Source organism: Phaethon aethereus, assembly GCF_964289735.1.
Source record: "Phaethon aethereus genome assembly, chromosome: 1".
Lineage (NCBI taxonomy): Eukaryota > Metazoa > Chordata > Aves > Phaethontiformes > Phaethontidae > Phaethon > Phaethon aethereus.
Window position 1 is genome coordinate 41,294,741 of NC_138575.1, and position 17,679 is coordinate 41,312,419.

At 38.8% G+C, this 17,679-nt stretch overlaps 1 protein-coding gene across 1 annotated transcript in view; it reads right to left on the reverse strand.

Annotated features, from left to right (window-relative positions):
• The window catches only part of PTPRR (protein tyrosine phosphatase receptor type R), a gene marked incomplete at both ends in the record, with an annotated part of 165,324 nt that overhangs the window by 78,653 nt on the left and 68,992 nt on the right, over positions 1 to 17,679 (reverse strand).

Consider the following 17,679-nt stretch of genomic DNA (forward strand, 5'->3'; position numbering starts at 1 on the left):
CAGTTCTCAAGATGACTGATCTCCGGGACTCCTCGCTAACTGTTTTTTTCCCAGAACGATAATCTGTGCAATCTACTTGCATCGCAATAAAGAATAAGTCCAAAGGAAAATTTAAGCATCTTATATGCTGCTTGTTAGCAAAGTACCACCTTTCCTCAACTACATTCAAAATAGGTTCCAGAGGTTTTTGGCTAAATTCCTTGGACAAGTCACAGTGTTCAAGATAACACAATTACTACATTTAAAATGAAAGCCAAGCATTAAATATCAATTCACCTTTAAAGAATGAGATGTTGGATTTACACAATGAAGATTTGCTTTGAATATTATCTTAGCATTTCTCCCTGCAGGTGAGGAATGAGTCAGACATAGTGAAATTATACAATTTTAATTTTGATTAGCGGTTTCTGAGATCAAAAAAGAAACATTCTGGATACGTTCCACATGCTTGAATTTTCTAACACTTCCTCATGTGAGTCAGAGAAGGTTATTAATTCTCAGCAGAGACCAACTATATCACTGAAACATTTTCTTGCTCTGTGTCAGAATCATAGTGAAATTTAATTTTTTCCTCAAGTTCAAATCCTTCCTGTGAAGTCAGTGGAATTTTACCCAGGAAATCATTTAGGTTCAAATCTTCCCAGATTATGGGGTCCCAGATATGGGGTCTTCACGTGACGCCTGGTGGCCAATAGTTCCATATGGTACTTTCGGGTCCCTTTCTTCACTTCTATATCCCCTTTGCATACAATATGTGGTGGAGAAGGGAGGGGAGAGAAGTATGTCAGATGGTCCCAGAAGGCTTCCAATGTTTCTGGCAACTTCTGTCTTAGGAGATTAGTAAATTCTGACTGAGCCAGTTGACTTGAGCTGAAAAAGATTTTTTATTTTAAGCTTTCTACTTAAAGCCATAGACCAGCTTGCTGCTTTGAGGATCCAAGCAAGCATTCTTCCTTCCTAAACAGAGCTGCATAAAGAGAATTAAATATCCCTGGGTCAGACATCACATTGGGAATATGGTTATGGTCTAGAAAGACAGAAAACTTTTTTCTCAAAGAAAAACAACATCACACATTTTGACTGTTGTTCTTCATTATAAGTAAGTTTTTTTAAGTTATTATGTAAAACCATAAAATATTTGCATTCCTTTCCCACTGTCAATTTGATTTTTCCATCAGTACTGAGTGTTTTTCATTTTTTCCCACTTTTTCTCATTTTTTACACTAATGGGATTGTCAGGTTTTGATGCACCAGCTGAGATCTGCTCTTACCACACAGCTGAGCTTTGATTCAGCTGGAAGTATTATAGGATTCTTCAATTTAAATTACCGTTTCTACCCTGGCATTTTCAAAATGCAAAATCTTCTTCTCTTTCCTTCTTCTTGAACTAGACGGGCATCTTGAGTGGCTACAAAACTGCTCCAGCTTTGTCACTGAAACGGAGAAATGTCTTGAGAGGGGAGACAGGGAGATCTAATGGATCTGAGCACGATTTATTCTGTTCCTCAGACTGGCTCGCGCTGGCCACGGCACGCCTGAGCGATACAGCAGACGAGAATTGGTTTGGAGCTGTGAAGCCATCACTACACTGAAAGTTGACAGCCTGGTCTGAGGATCCCAGGTAAATGAGAAAGAAAGGGAGTTGCTGAAATAGGAAGGCCGTCGCAAGGATCCCGAGAGATCCATCAGGGTTGTATAAAGAGCTTGAAACCACTTGTCTAAGTCAGTGACCCTGAGTTATGGGGATAATGTTAACTGTTGTTACTGAGAAAAAATAGCAGGCATAAAATCAAAATACATTCACTTAAACATACTTGAGCCAAGGATCAGATCACATTAAGTGTTAAATAGTGTGTTAAGAGCTCTCTGAGAAAGACACAGAAATGAAACAGCCAGGAAAATATCCAGCTTCAGATGAAATAGAAGGTCTTAAAGAGCCTATATATTACCTACAAGGAGGTAATAAATTCTTATAGATTTAGTACGTTGGGATGGTGGTTCATCATATCCAGGGACAATAAAACGTGGTGAAACTCCATTACCTTCAGGAGAGTCACACTGCCTTCTACCAGGTCTGAATTTGGTCCCTGGTGTCCCATAACAAATAGTCATAAAAGGCTGCACAGTGCGTATGTCTCTCTAACACCTATATCTATATTGTCCTTTGTGGTTCTGGGGAAAGCCTGAAGATGACAGCACTCACTCTGTTGGTCTGGAAACAGCCTGCTTAGAAAGCTCACCTGGCCTTGCAGCTGGACATTTCAGGACCCTGTTAGGAAACCTCCTAAGTGGGTGGGAAGAAATTTGTCCTTAAGCCTCATCTCAGGGTTCTTCTTGTGCAGCAACAAAGATTTTTTTGTGACTATTCATCAAAACAACACCTAAGAAGTGTTTGAGGAAGAAAAAGCTCACATTTTTTACAAGAACCTTGCCTTGTTGTCCATTGAAGGAATCTGATTCTCAGTTGCCGGTGTTAGTGTAAAGCTGATCTCCTTGGCAATTATAGTAAAAATTAAGGAAGAGTAACACAGGTCACCTTTTTCTACATCAGGCAGCACAAGAGAGTGCATTTACGTCTTCCTAACAAGAGGAAAGTTAGCAGTCCAGAATCTGCCACTTTAGGAATGGGATTTGTAACTCAATCAGTGAAAGATAATGTATAAAAATGCTCGATGGGACCCTGAGAGAGCACCTGCTTTAGACTGATCAGCACAACCAAACATGCTCTGTGCTCTCTATTACCCCCTTGTTTATCCTGGATTCATAAAAGCATAAAGCAGGAGTGGACCAGACTGAAGACACATCAAGTTCAGTATCCCATGGCCAGCTCTGGATGTTTCTGGAAAATGATAGGAAGAGAGCAAGATTATACTCTTTTCCCAAATCCCTTCTGACAAGATCCAGGCTAATTTATACCTACTCAGCACTAAAAGGCAATGGGGGTCCTCAATTAAATGAATGTTATCATACAATAACCCACACCAACACTGTCAATCAAGATCTGGGATGAAGGCAGCACTTGGGGGCATTATATTCTCAACTCTGGCATGTGCCCTCCCGAAGGTGACTGAAATTTAAGTCTGACCTGAGATTCTGGTACAAAATTGCCTTTCTGTAAATTCCTAAGACAATTTTTGTTGAGAAAAGTTAGTCAGAAAAAGAAAAAGTGTAAGAAAAAAAGAGAAGAAAGATAGAGAAGAGAAAGAAAAGAGAAAGAAAAAATAAAGTCCTAACTATTCCTATCAGTAAAAATTTCTAAAATATCATTAAAATTTTAATATTTTAAAGTTATTGTGCCATTCTGATGGCATGCCTAGATACTGACTTGACTACAGTCCATCAAGGTAAGAGATTAGGATAGAAAACTGATGATGGATGAACTACAAATGTAACAATACCTGGACATTAGACAAACAACATAAACTCTCATTAAGAGAATCACTCCTAGAATGGAAATCTGTCCGACCATTTACAGGTTATGATTACACAGATGAAATCACTATGTATTCTAACATCACCTGCAATAAAACGTGAAATTAACCCCTGTAAAGCAAATCCATGGAAATAAATAAAACAAAGAGTTAGCATAGATACACAAGTTATCTCTTACTGTGTTCCTCTAGTTGCTCCTTTTGCACTGGAAAAGAAAGGGCTGAAGCATCCCAGTTAGACAGCACTAATCATTTATCTTTTGCTCGTCTGCAGTGTTTATCATGGATTGCAACCTACTCCCCAAGGAGTTTATAATTTTGAATCTGCTACCACTGTTGGCAATAGCGATTTGTTGAGCCTAGAAGCAAACTCCCTGGAGGACTCATTTCCCTGAGCAATTACCAACCTGGATATTGCAACAGTTTCTAGGTTTATCTGATCCAAGCAAAACAGGTAGTTTGAAGGGAAGGAGTTTTCTCCTTGTAGTAGAAAACTTGGGAAGACAGAGTTCCTGAGAAGGAAACTCTGCACAGAAAAACACCAAAGACCATTCACAGCTGAGATCCTACAGGCCTTTTTGGTAAAGATTTTCATGATAAAGAAAAAAAAAGCCAACATGAAAGGGATGAATACATAACACAGTTTCTGAAATAATATTTTTAGAATCCTACAATAAATTATAATTTGCCAAGTCAAGTTCTGCTTCTCAAGAAAAATTCAGAGATGCCTCTCATTTTTATCTTTTCCTTATCATCAGTGATATCCTTTCTGCAATGAGCCTCAAATATACCATTCTTTTTCTATACATTGGTTACTCCCCTCTAAACTCCTCCTGACCCCATCACCACAGGTGTTTCCTCAAACCTGCAGCTAACCTGAATAGATAGGAAGAAAATCAAGGATGAAGAAGTTTAAAGGTTAAAATATAAGTCGTTAATGTATAATCAGCAGATTATACATACTAAGAATTTTACATTCTTAAGGGCAGTTGGGTAGTAGGTTCTATTTTCTGCTAAAACCAAAGAAAGGCAACTCTAAAAATGAAAATAAAAATAATCACCCCTACTTACTCTAGGCCAAACAAAAGAGAAAGCTCAGAAAAGAGTTGTCTTACCTACCTGTGCTACACTCACTCATTTAGGTCTTGAGAAATTCACTAAAAATCCTATGAAATATTTTTTGCTCTAAAGCAAATACTGGACTGGGGCCGGGCTATGGGTGCCTCCACCTGAGCACCTCACTCTGCTGCCTGCACAGTGACAGCGTCTCCAGTTAACTAGTGTCACCATGTTTCATCTTGTCATCCTCATCAGACAGCCTCAGCTGTACAACTGAAAAAGGATGTATTTATCAGGAGTGAAGGTGAAAGCGTTGGAGCTGTATTTGTACAGCTTGGGTACAGGACTACAAAATATCTGGCAGCAAATTGTGAAAATACCTGCATTTTCTCTTTCCTTCCCCTAAAACACATTAGTTTTGCCTTCCTGTTGCCATTCAATGACTTGAGATCACAGCTGCACTGCACGTCAGGTTAGCCCCTTTGGCTGGCTCAGGTGGCCTAATACACATCCACAGAAGATTTTGGCTTTTATAATATTCTGTGTGTCAAGGCTTACAGCAGGTTTAGCATCTCTTGTAGTCCATGAATGCCAGTTTCTGATGCAGGTCAGCGTTATGCAACTGAACAAAACAATTTGCCAAGATGAGCCTCAAAAGGCACTTTTCCCTAAACCAAACTAGTGACTGAGGTGGCATTCCCCCCTCTCCCATTTACCTCCTCATCTACAATGTTATTTTCTCCAAGAGAATAAACCTGCCCTTTTATGAAGTCCACATTAAACTTTGAATTATGTCTGTAAGCTAAGATAAAATTCTCTTGAGTATAAAATCAATTATTCTTGGTGATTAATTAAAGAAGCTTCATGTTTCTGTGTATTAGCAGTTGCCTGCAGTGACCTACTCAAACCTTCATACATAATATATTTCTGCTAAAACGCAATGTGGCTAGAAATATAAATCTTCAGACATTTAAATACTTCTAAGGCCAGAGACCTATTACTGAAAAATTGTGAGGGTTTGTTGTAGAATTGCAGAATTTGCTATTCTACAAAAGCATAGTGAAAATCACCTGCAATAGTACAAAAATTATGGGCACATGTTTGAGTTTACAAGAACCAGTGAAAAGCATTGAGAAGTGCTCTGGACGTGCAACATGCTTCTGTTTAAGTTACCCATTTTCTAATGAGGACACACCAAGGCCTGCAGAATATGCAAATCCGTCAAACATTTCCAAATTTCACAGCCTGTGAAAATTTAAGTGTTTGTCCAAAGTGTATTGGGGTGATGAGCAAAAGAACTCTAAATTGTTCCTGTATAAACATTAAGAAATAGTGATAGGAATGGGATAGCTTGATTGCTTTAGTCCTGATTAGTCCAGGGAAGTTTTGTATATTTGGATGTTGCTTTTCAAGATTGTACAACTTCAGTCACATTTTTGCTAGAGTAAATACCCCCACATCTTTTATGGAAAATCTTTGTTTAAAGTAAGTATATTATTTCCCGGATTTATGCAGTTCTCATATAGCATTAAAGAATGATTTTGGCTCTTGATCAATTTTTCATGAAAGCATATACATTTAAATATTTATGCATGTTATGAGCTCTCTGAAAGAAATCAAAGAAAGAAGTAACACTAATGGGCAATGTAGGGTTAATCTAATTAGTTAAGACAGATGTATGGTCTCCCCCCATACTGAGCTTCAAGTGAACGTTCAGTAAAATACGAGAAAATCAAAATTCATAGAAGGAAGAGATCTTTCACACACTTCAATTAATCCACAGACATTTTTACCAGAGGAAGTTGCTGAGGCCAAAAACTGACAAGAGGCAGAAAAAGGGCTGGATGCTCACATGGATGTTGCAAGTCACTAATGTCCCTGAAAACTGTACAGAAGAGATGCTACAAACCTTGTCATACACCTGAAGCCAAACCTTAAATTATCAGAAACCAAGACAAACCCTAGTGCAATAAAAGGGTAGGTTTCTCAGTCTGCTATTGAAAGGTTTGAGTGCTGGCCATCATTCTCAACTAGATCCTGGGTTTCGTACAAGTCCTGTTTGCACGTGTAGATACCAACTGAGAACATTCCTAGAGACTGCTGCATCGCAGAGGGCGAAGAGGCCATACCAGGTGTCGAGGACTCCGCTGGCATCCACAGTTCAGACTGGCAAAGCTGCTCTAGAGGTGGGCGGGTGGTATGGCTGAACTGGTTTGTCTCAGCTGTGTGACAGATTTACACTTTTTTTTTCAGGCAGAACTAATTTTTCAAGTGAGGTAAGCTGATTTGGGGCTGATTTGACGACTTCTGTAGGAAGCATCAACACAAGAGTGAGAAACGCTCCATCTGTGAGGTCTGGCTTTTGTCCAAGACTCCCTCACTGAGCTTTTACATGCATTTGGGCAGTGAGTCAGTCAGCTATAGAAAGACTCCATGACCTTCATGGATGATTAAAGTGTATGAGAATGCATTCAGCCTATTAAGGATAAGGTTTGTTAATGCCTGTCTTCAAGAGGCACGCTTTGATTTCTATCAGTCCTATGTTTTGCATTAATCTCTGGGCTTGCAGTCTCCTAGCAAAGATAAGGGTCAGCTCTTTCAGTGTCATTTGACACCATTGTGTCAGAAGGCAATGTGGATTTACCGATTACATCTAATGAGAAGACACAGGTTAGTCTGCTATCTTTCCTCTGAAGGGAATCTCAGAAGGTACTTTATTTCATTCTCCTGGCTTTTGAGTTGTGTGGATCACTCCTGTACCACAATGTGATGTGGTTAGTGCGGTGACAGTCTGAGAGTGTGTGTTAGACTGTCCTCTCAACGCTCATGGTACGCATTTCTCCTTTCCCTTTACCTCTTTCCTATGGTATCATGAATGCATTAATCATGCATTATGTATTTGGAAGTCAGAACGTACGTATAGCTTCCGAACACCTAATGTACTGTAGATTGTGTGAGACCACCATCCCACAGCCCCACCGCAGTAAGGGAACAGCCTTATCCAGAGCCCAGTAAAGTTAATAGGACTTTTTCTGACTCAGAGGGTTGCAGAACCCCATATCCTAAGTGCCCACGGGGAGCATGCTTCTCATTGCTGAGGGGGTGTAGGGGAAGGGAAGGTTATCTATTGTCCATGGTACACAAGTTAGATGCAGCCTTGTCATTAAATAATACCAGTCCCAGAAGGTCTCTGTGCTGTGGGAGCCCTTTGGAAAGGGGAAGTAGGGGTCAGGAGGCTGCAGGAGTCCCGTTGGATTTCGTGGCTAATATTCTAGAGCCTCTTTGGGACAGAGAGAACTTTCTGCTTCACCACCTGGTAGAATTTAAGTATCTAGTGACAGAAGAAGACAGCTTTCTCCTGCATTTGGAAGTGTATTATTTCTTTTTTAAAAATAGGTCGCAACAATACCACATTTATTTTAAAGAGTGCTAAGCTGGGAGCATTTGCAATTACTGCAAATTGATCATTAGTAGGGATGAGAGGCTGAAATTTTGCTGTGCCTCTGGCCTTAGCAAGTCTGCCTCAGTTAATCTGCCTCAGTTCTATGTCTATAAAATGGGGACAATAGTATTTGACTCTCACAGGATTTTATATTTCAGTAAGAAGACGGGGGGCAGATACGCAGCATGGAACTTTTCAACTTCTTTCACAGATAATTTTAACTTTGCCCCCAGAAGTTAGTTCCTGTCTTTTTTTTTTTTTAATTTGGTGCTGCATTTCTTCAAGGACTGGGATTTACTTCACCACAAATTATTTCAGCTTTCTTAAAATAACAGCTGAAGTTAGTTTCAAAGCTCTGATTGATAGTTTTCTAGGCTTTTTGCTTCCTCCATACACCTCTGCCTGCCCTCCTCCCTTCTGGCAGACAGTTGAAAAAGACAAGACGATGGAAAAGCACAAGACAATAGAGAGAGAGGGAAACAGAAGGAGAGCTGGAAGAGCTCCGTTGAACTATTTCAACCTTTTTGTTCTTTGAGAGGCATGTATAATGAGCTCCATAAAATTGTCCTATCTGTCCTTATTCAATATTAGCAAAAAAATTATTCCTTCCATTACAAAAGAAATGCATGGTGCTATTATGTCCGGTACAACTTTTATGCACAGCATGATTGTACCAATCACATCCTATTTCATCATCCCAAAGCCAGCTGTAATCCTCAGAGCAAACAGACCCTTTTGAGCCTGTTCAGCACATTTGTTTTTTCTGTCCAATTACTAAATCTCTAGGTAGAGCCAGTGTAAAGCTCAAAATGCCAGAAAACCAGATTGTTTCTCCTTGCTCCTTTTGTAAAACCCTCATTTCAGCTAGTTTTATGTTTCAAACAATTCTTAGTTACTGAAGTTTAAATTCCTGTTACAACTTTGTAAAATGGTCCTCAATACATCAGAATCATAGAATCGTAGAATCTTTGGGTAGGATGCCTTCCAAACGCCTTCCAGAAAAATGACAGAATTAAAAAACCACCCCCAAGTCATCCTTTTCTTTTACCTTCAGAATTTTAAATTTAATTTGTAGCAGACATATATATATATGTATGTAACCTTACAAGCTAATGAAGAACAAAACTAGAAACCTAAGACAATACAGCAACTTCCACATCTTTCAGAAACTGAGGTGGCCAAAAGACTCCCACTGACTTACTCCCCTTAGTAACCTTACTCTTTGCTTTGAAAATCAAAGTAAGATTTCAGTACAACTGACATCCTAGCTTTCTCATGCATTTATTTTCAGAGGTAATTTTTATTGGTAGTTTCAGATGAGCAAAATCTGCCTGAACATGCACAATGGGAATGTTGTATAAAGAGGCAAATACTTTCCCTTTTTTCATGTAATCACAGTTCTCTACAGTTCCTGGGCATATGAAGAAAAAAAAATTGAAATATATCTAGGAAACAAAAAAAGTCTTAAAATACATTTGACTCAACTGGAATCGAGATATTTACATGAAAAAACGTGCTTGTGCAGTTCCTAAATACAGCCCATGTCCCAGGACAGTATGGATTGTTTGTCTACCACAGCCAAAAGTTTCAAAGTAAGAAGCGATCCTTACACCTCAGCTCTTGAGAGATGAGCATCCTGTTTTCAGGAAACAAATGTCCAACAACAAGGGCTCTTTAGTGTGATACAATTCACCAATATGTTTTGGGTTTTTATCTGCTTTCAACCTTTTAGCCCACTGAATTTTGTTTATAGCCATTTTTGTCACCATAATCAAAAATTATTGGAACAAAAACTTGTATCATTGACTTTCCCCTACCTACTTTAGGACTCCAAATCCACATGAACCCTTGTAATTTGTGCCTTACATTCCTTTAACTATTATGAACTTGAAACGAAGTTAAGCAAAATCAAGCAAATCTCTTGGGGACCGGCATTTTTTCTTAGACAAAACTTGCATTACTTTGGGTTTCTCATGGATTAATGTGACTGGATATGTGCCTTTATCTCAAAGTTTTAGCAAAACTATCAATGATTGTGTGTGAATCCTGTAAGTTCAGAAACGAGAAAGCAAGCGAAAAGACAATCTCATGATTTTGGCAACTGTCTCAGGATCTTTGAACTCTTGAAGCTGCTAACACCAAATGTATTTCAGAGGCTATGAGATATAAATTCCCTTCCTCCTGAGCAGCTGGGCAGGTGAAGGATTTTCTTCTTCTAGTACTGAAAATACAAGGCATGGCTTAAGGAAAAACACGAACACCAAATCTTCAAAGATTTAGGGAAAGTTTTACCTCAATGATCCCTTTTACTGCCAACAACAATACTATATTTTTGATTCGGGTTTCTGGCTTTGGAAATATGATACATATACTGTGTCGCAAATGTCCTAATATAGGACAAGTTTTCCGACTCAACCATTAGGGAAGCAGTTTTAGAAAATGGCATTCAAGCTAATTTGGACTTCAGGCTAATTGCAGGACTTTTCTTTAGAGATTAATCCACTGTGAGGTCAAAGATGAAGAAGCTGTGCTGCCTTCTGTTATGGGATATTACTGCTCTAAAATGTCTGGGAGGCAGAGCCCCATTCACGGATCTTCAATTTCTCTCTTTTATGTTTAGGATCAGAAGAGCATTCTGTGTTCATTTTCTTTTAAACAGGCAACACAGCTGTCAAAGTCAACCTCAGGTAAGTGGAATGAGAAAAATGCATTTTCTTCTCCTTTTTTACTGAGAATTGATCACCCTTAAAAAAGAATATTAAAAACTCTTTGCATGCAATTCTCTCATTCTCACACATACACAAAAGCAAAATATTTCATAATCCTTTCAATGAGAAATAGCAATTGCAAATTTGGTGAATGAGGTTTCCTTCCCCCCCTTTTTACTCTTACTTGTTTTTTAACAATATTCTTTGAACATACATGAAGTAATCTTCCAGATTTCCCCAAGTGACCACAAACAGTGACATTTGTGTTTGGGAGGTACTGCTCCTCTGTATGAATGCAGCGAGTGCACCTTTATGCCTGCTTCCTGCCTCTTTCCTGCACTCTGGAAACCTGGGAGATTCCTGGCGGTCTGCGGCTGCTGCTCTGTGTGAGCAGGAGGAGATACCTGTGAAGAAATACTCAATTTCTCAGAAACCGAGTGTATGGCTCCCATCCAGAGCAGTATCTGTCTTATACCTGGCATATCAAAACACAAGTCCTGCAAATGATGGCAAGAGGGCTCATAGACTTAATAAAAAACCAGGACATCTACCTGATTCTCCAGGAAAGAGACACAGGGATAGCATCTATGCCTATTAATAAAAGGCCGTATGGCTTTATCTCAGTTGGTATACAGCTAAAACTTAGGACCTAAATTTATCAGTGGAGATGTGGCTACTTAAACAAGTTCAGAAGTTAAGTGTAAAAACAAAACAAAAAAAAGAGCTAAGAAGCCTCAGGAAAAGTGGAGGAACATGATTTAAATTTATATATTTAAATGTTATCCTTTTTGGACAGTATCGTGCAGAGAAAGGCAGGAATTCCATTGGAGATTGTAGCTATTGTTGTCTATGTTTTATACACAACATCTAATGTGAGCAACTGCTTTTTAGCTTATTTTGAGAAAAACCTCAGCAATCTATCATTTACAAGGTCTTGTTCCATTTAGCCATGATAAGACAGAAATCCATTTTGCAAAGGGTTCTAACCAGCAAATGCTTTTGGGAAGAAAATCCACTGACATCCCACTGAAATTCATAAGCCAACTTGGAAGACGCAGCCTGCCCCCGGGACAGCTCTGCACCCAGATGTGCCAGGCCTGCACAACTACTGGTCAGCACACGGGAGCAAACTCAACGGATCCCATCAGTGCTGGACTAAAGATGCACTATACCACCTAAGATGCAGATGTGAATTTACTGGAGAGGTGGAAAGAACTTTATTTCCCACACTACCTTCTCTTTCCACTTCCCTGCTGTGTTTTTCCTTCTCTTCACACAGCGTTGGCAAATCACATTATTTTGGACTGCTCTCATGTCCCATCTCTTGCTCCTCTAAAGACAGAGAAGCCACAGCATTGTGCTTCAGTCTGAATATATATACTCTATCCATTCACTCCCCCTCTTATCAGCCCTGCACAGCAGAGCCCTTATCATACAACTCAACGTGAGTGTGTAGTGCCACTACATGACCCAACAGGATGGCATGACACAGCACCAGAGGTGTACAGCAAAGGGCTCAGCCCCATGTCTACCATAACATTGCTACCGTGGGTTTGCACACAGCAGCAGCAAGTTCAGCTTCACCAGAACAAGCTGGATCAGTTGTGCAAGAGCAATACAATTGCTCTATATACGTGCTCACAGGATTTCTGGACACCCAGAAACCATCATTACTACTTGACCAAAGCAGCAGAGTAGCATGTTACCTCAATGAAAAATGTGGCAGGTTACTGCTAACGTGGTAGCTGGTTGCCAAGGTTATTAAGGTTGGCAGGACTCATCCTCAGTCTGTCAACTAATCCCTCCTCTGCCTTTTTTCTGCGTTAGAACTAAAATCAACAAACTTGCCTTACCAGCTTCATCATTAGATTTTGTCTATAGTAGTGGAGCAATGGTCATTTCAGTAGCTGAAACAAAGTTGAACAAAAATAATGGGTGGTAAAATGGAACACCACCACGCTGGGATGAACAAAGAAACATAAGATTAACTAAATGGCTTCCACAGCTTCTTGTTTCAGTGATCTTTTTCCCATTAAATATAACATTCTCAGGAAACCTTCCAGAAATTTCATAATTAAATGACTGGAGGGAAAAAAGAAAACTACAATTAAAAAAATAAACAGAATTACCATTTCCTAAAGAAATCTGAGTGTTTTGAGCTAAGGAAACAGCAAGAGAAAGGTGAACATTCTTAAATATTCTCTGCCGTTGTAGCAAAAGTTTTTTCAAAATGTGATTTTCTTTCAGTTGTGATTTTTCTGCAAATCGGTACTGCAAGAAAAGAGAGAAATAAAATCAGTGAAGCTGAATGTCATAGCTGAGACCCCTTTGCCCTCAATTCCTCATCTACCTCTTGTCACAGGGTACAGGAATATATGAGGGAGAATTCTTTGTTCAATTCCATAAACATGTTCTTCATATTTGCAATGTTAGACTAAACCTACTCAGTAAAATTTGTCTCTGTCTACACACAAGCCATTTTATCCTCTCATAACACAGCCTGACAGATTAAACAGACCTATGTCTGTGTCTCAATAACTTTCTGGTATCTTTTACTTTTCTGAGAGCTGATCAGCCTCTGCTGCCAGGGTCACATTCACGTGCACAACTTTAGGCATCTCATTTTCATCTGCCATGAACCAGGGATGTTCATAAGCCAGGTGGAAGGAAAGTAAATCCCATTCATTCACTGCCAGCTGTTCCTGCAGGTACATAACCAGTCCCAGACCTCCTGAGGTGCGTTCCCCTGGGAGAACACCGTGGGCGGGCAGCGGCTTTTCCTGTGTCCTACTAGAACAGGACCATACAAAAGGAATCCTTTTCATCGTCATTAAGATCTGTGCAAACAGGTACATAAAGTTATGTTATGCAAGTAAGGCAAAGAGTAGGATCTGCGTTCAACAAGAGCTCACTAGCCCCCGCAAGACTGAAGCAGCTCCTGCTGAATTTCTTGGTATGCATTTCCTGAGAGGTATTTTAGACAGCTGCAACATTGATCTAACCAACAGCATGAGTTTGCAATAGATGGTATCGTTGTTATTTGTATTAACAACTTTTGGTCATCCGTATGGTAATTTTATTTCTTTCCTTACTATTGCATACATCATATTTCCTGGGTCAGGTCTTTTCTTCAGGCAGATATAACATGGTCCAGTATGGTGTCTTCTTTGCTAAATGAAGAATTGCTTGAATACTTCATAAACAATTTCAAACACACAGCGAGGGTTTATGTCATGCTGGTTGACAGGGAGAGCAAGGATGTAAGGAGAAAGAACACTTCAGTAATAAATAATAATTCTCAGCTTACATTTGTAGTTCTTTTCATGTGAGCACACCAAAGGATCTAGCAATGGGGATTAAGAATATTCATTAGGTCTGAAGAAACAGAAGTGCATCATGGCAAAGTGCTTATCTTACAAACATGAAGAAGGTTCATAATGTCAATGCTATAAAGTAAAAATGAAGATTTGGACACCCAGCCCAGAATTCTGGCCAGCATCCCTCACTATCTCATTTTCCAGGTTTTGGAGTTATTCTTTATACTTTATGTCAGAAAATGTTAATGTTCTAACCCTAACAAGGGTCCTAAATTTTAAGATTTACACCAATTTTGAAGTACAGAAACAGAGGACTCCCCATACATCATTTACAAAGATCACTGAATCCGAGTTATTTTTATGTACTTCATCATGTATGTTCTTTTCTGTCTGAAGCCTGTATTACACGCCATTAAAGATTCTTGTTTCATTAAGAGCAATTTTTGCCGTTAATTGACATCATAATATATTACATAACTAATATGCAAAATACAAGACAAGCATTTAAATTATTTGCATAACCTGAATAGGATAGAAACTTTGTCATGTCAGTTGAATGGCATCTTTTTTTACCTAATATAATTTGAAAACATATTTATGACTCATCAGTCTTTTAAAGTTAGACTGTGATTAGAGATTCTAAGCTGTAATCGTGCAACTAACTGTGAAGTTCTTAAATTTCATTGTAATTCTGTATTCTGTCTCTTCTTCTTTGTCTTCTGCACTTACAATTTATATATAGATTAGATAGATCATAAAGCACCTCACAAATAAGGAAAATGCATTTGCATAAGTATTTTGCAAAATGCAACAATAAATAATAATGTCTTTCCATTTTGTAGGAGTGCGAATAGACAATCTTTTACTTGAACAACCATTCTGCAATTTATGTAAGTCAAAAATCGAATTCTTCATTCTGTGACTCAAACCTTTTAAATTTTAATATTTTTGAGATGATTTAGAAAAAGAAAGTAGAATATACACCTACATAAGAAAGCTGACAATTTTTGTCATTTAAAGATGTTTTTCACAAAACTTTTGTGCAAGAAAGAAGCTGCTAGTTGACAGTCTCTATATTTTTATGCAATATGAGTATCTGGATATATAAGACTTTTTAAAGCCATATCCTTAAGATATTTATGCATACCTATGTATTCAAGCTTCAAGTAAACAGTATACATGTAGAGCTTTAATTATTAGTAGGCCACGTGGTTGTTTACTTTAGACTGAGGAAGTATTACATCTGGATGTAAAGAGAAGCAGCAGTGCCATTCTTGGTTCAGAGCAAAAGTAATAGGAAGATAGATGATGAAAGCTGATACTAAGAAGCAATAACAGAGTGGCTTAGAACCTTGGAAAAGCAGAAAGAGAACTGAGAATTCAGATTTAATGTTATCAATCCAGTTTGCTTCCCCAGTGGGAATTCTACATTCATCTTTTCTTTCAGCATACAAATTTCATTAAATAAACTTGATTAAAGGGATAATTTCACACCATTAGTGACATTTGCACTTCTGTAGTGCCATTAATTTTGTCTTTCTGGATATGAGTTCCCTCTCTATAAAAAGGTTGTAAATCAGGGTTTCCTAAAGAGCTGCATAATGAATATGACCTCAGGCTGGGGCTGCCCATCCATCTGCAGTGCAAAACCAGTTGCAGACTGCTCTGAATTACGAAAACAGTGACCATGGCAGTGCTACCCCAGCCTAAGGCTCTGTGGAGTATAGCCACAATTAAAAAGCCTCTTTAGGAGAGACAGAGAAATACTTTGTGAGCTACAAATATGCTCTGGCCCTCTAGGAATGCCCGCTGCACTGCTTTCAAATCCAGAGAGTGCTGACATCTTGATATTCCCCATTTATGAAAACCCAAAGTTCTTCCTCATGAAGAAAACTGCGAAGCTTGTGAAAAGACTAGAAATAGAATAATAGAAATCATGTTTCTGTGAAGAAGGCTAATTTTTATCCCTTTAAATAGCCATGTAAATACTGTAACGGGGAAAAAAAAAGAAGTCTGTGTGAACTGCTGGCAATGGCTAAAGGAAGAAAAACTATCAGTGGATATCCAGGGCCAGTAGACTTAAGGCTGCTAAAGCATTTTTGTTTAAGTATCAACAGGGATACACATTGAGATGGCAACATTTTTGTAATGATAGAGAAAAGAAAGAAGGAACCACTTCTGGAGATTTTTTGGGGGATAAGAAATCCAGGGGTGAGAGTAATGTGATGTATATTGTATATATTCCATTCCAAAAGTAATCACATTGGGTGCTGAAAGAGCAAGTAGAAAGGAAAACCTGTAAACATGCTGGAACAGATCATAGAATCACAGAATCATAGAATCTTTGGGTTGGAAGAGGCATCTTCAACTAGATCAGGTTGCTCAGACTCCCGTCCAACCTGCCCTTGAATATTTCCAGTTGACCTCTTTCAGAAAGTTGCTCCTAGCTCTGTGCTAGTCAACATCCTTATTAGAGGTCTGTTGAACCACACAAGGACATACAGAAGCTTGAAGATAACACAGAAGACTGAAGGTAACTCAGAATCAGGGAACACAGGATAAACAATAAGGTAGGTCACACTGGGTGATTCATGTGAAGTTCATCTGAACGTCATGTACTTAATATGGCTAAACTCATGACAATACAGATCTTGGAAAAGCATATGTAGTTCACTTGCAGGGAAATATATTTTTAAAAGGAGTGACTCAGAAAGTGAGTGAGGGTTCATATCTGATAACCAAGTGCAAAGATACCTCCAGGACAACATGCAGGCTGAGGTTATGTGAATACAATCCCTACTCAACCTCTGAACCAACTAGAAGCTCTATAGCCACATCAGAAAGGTGGTAAAATTCAATTATTATCTCTTGTATCTTGGTAATAACAGAAAGAACTACATGCAAGCTGTCATTTTCTACTGCTTTTCAATTCATTAATGTCTTGCTCATGCTGGTGATCAGGAGCATGTCCATGACCACACACATTCACATGCACACAGCTTCTATGGGACATGGTGATTTTGTAACTCTCCAGCTGCTTCCAGTTCTGTAAACACTATTGACTTTGTTTCTGCTAATGAGCTGAGACTTACCAAGTGACATAAAACACCTAAGGGACAACCTGCACAGACTGCAATTAACTCCTGGTTCCTGTTTCTGTTATTTAATTAGCAACATCAATTTTGAACACCACACACGCTGATCACAGAAAATACAGGCAATTACCACCAGTCACCAAACCTTATTTTCTAAATTACATGCCAAGGATAAATGATTTTAAAGTACAGAAATAATGTAAGCAAAATGTTTTTTTATGCTGTGTTGCTGCTGGATAACCTTAATCGTTCCTCACATTAAATGATAATTCCTACTTCTGTCTACGGTCAGTGGACAGATACAACAATCTAATAAAAACTGTTCCCCTCTGTGGAAATCTCAGAATGTGTTTTGCTACAGAACAATGTAAAGATGCAGAGTGTGCATATAGAAATGGACTAGGCTTCAGGAGCAATATTTACTAGTTTTGCTACTCTATGTAGATGTACACTGAAGAGTGTAAGGTGTTCAATGGCTATTCAGGGCTTTAATGTCCCTGTTTTACTTTGGATCCTCTTTTACCTGCCTGCAACTAATAAGTGCTTCATAGTCCCTGATCCAGAGCTTTTAGGCATAGTCCATAAATGCATAACCCTGAACACTGGAGTATCTGTGCCAGAAAAAGC